A 1,278-nucleotide genomic window follows, 5' to 3' on the forward strand; every position below is an offset into this window, starting at 1 on the left:
CTACAGAACTATTTCTAAATAGACTGGAAAACCCAAAAGCTTCTCAAGCCACATTGTATGTAGGATAGAAAGCCTCAAGATAATTATAATTTCTTCCTGGGAATCTTGGTCTATAGATGGTCTTGTCCTTGGTCCTTCTAAACTAGTCCTGGCATGGAAAGGTGTCCACACATCCCAACTGGATGATATGCTGAGTGTTGTGTTCCACTTGGAGAGACTCAAGCCACTCTTCAGAATGGTCCCAATCAATGTTTGCGAATTTACAGCTTAAGTTCTTTAAAATATTTGTCTGGGCACTCACTTTTATTAGGATATACCACCTTCGGCTAAAACACTAACTACAACGTTGTTCTCTAGTGTCTACATTCCAGAGAGAATTTTAAAACCTTTCTTAATTTGATGGTCAGGTACAAAGTATTAAGTATTTGTAGTATTGTTTTTTTGTTGTTTGTTTGTTTCTTTTCTTTCTTTCTAAAAATGAGTACCTCCTGGTGTGCACCCTCTGCTGCCTCCATCCTCTCCTGCTCCAGGTGTCCCTTATGAGTTCCAGCTGGGCAGACCTGGTTCCTCCTTTGTGAAGAGGCAGCTGAGTAGACTGTGATGCTGGCCATGGCCAGTGAGAAACCCAAGGAAGGAGTCAAGATTGGGAACAACCATCTTATTAATTTGAAGGTGACAAGGAAGGATGGTTTTGTGGTGTAGTTTGAGGTCAGGCAGCAGACACCACTTATTAAACTAATGAAAGCCTGTTGTGAATGACTGGGTTTATCAATGATGCAGATCAGATTCCAGTTTGATAGGCAACCAGTCGATGAGACAGACACACCTGCATACCTGGAAATAAAGGAAGAAGATATGCCTGATATATTCCAGCAGTAAACAGGAGGTGTCTACTAACGAGATAACCTGCTGCTCAAGAATACATTCTCTATTAGAAAGCCATACCTTGATTCCTCTGCATTCTGACTACCAAAGTATAGTTTTCTCTGTTCTTTCATTTGCCCATCCTCATTCCTTAATTGTACATAAAGTAATCGGTTTGTGTACACAAACATATTGTGCTTTTTGTTTTTTCTTTTCCCTATCTCTTTTTCTTTTAACTAAATGGCCAATGTTCTGTTTTGGTTGACATCAGCTGGTCTGGGGACACATACTGGTTCTGTGAAAATATTCCCTTTCTCCATGAATAGTATGTTCATTCAACTCTTATCTTCATCTTCCAGTAATTTGTTTTGCTTTCAATTTTTTTAGGAAAAAAAACCCCAACACCATAAAATC

The 1,278-nt window shown here is 39.3% G+C and overlaps 1 pseudogene; it reads left to right on the forward strand.

The window, feature by feature from the left end:
• The first annotated feature begins 490 nt into the window (after positions 1-490).
• On the forward strand, positions 491-897 carry LOC101824684 (annotated as a pseudogene).
• The last annotated feature ends 381 nt before the right edge of the window (positions 898-1,278 follow it).

This window comes from Mesocricetus auratus, unplaced genomic scaffold (genome assembly GCF_017639785.1).
Source record: "Mesocricetus auratus isolate SY011 unplaced genomic scaffold, BCM_Maur_2.0 Super-Scaffold_100676, whole genome shotgun sequence".
In the NCBI taxonomy this organism is placed as follows: Eukaryota; Metazoa; Chordata; class Mammalia; order Rodentia; family Cricetidae; genus Mesocricetus; species Mesocricetus auratus.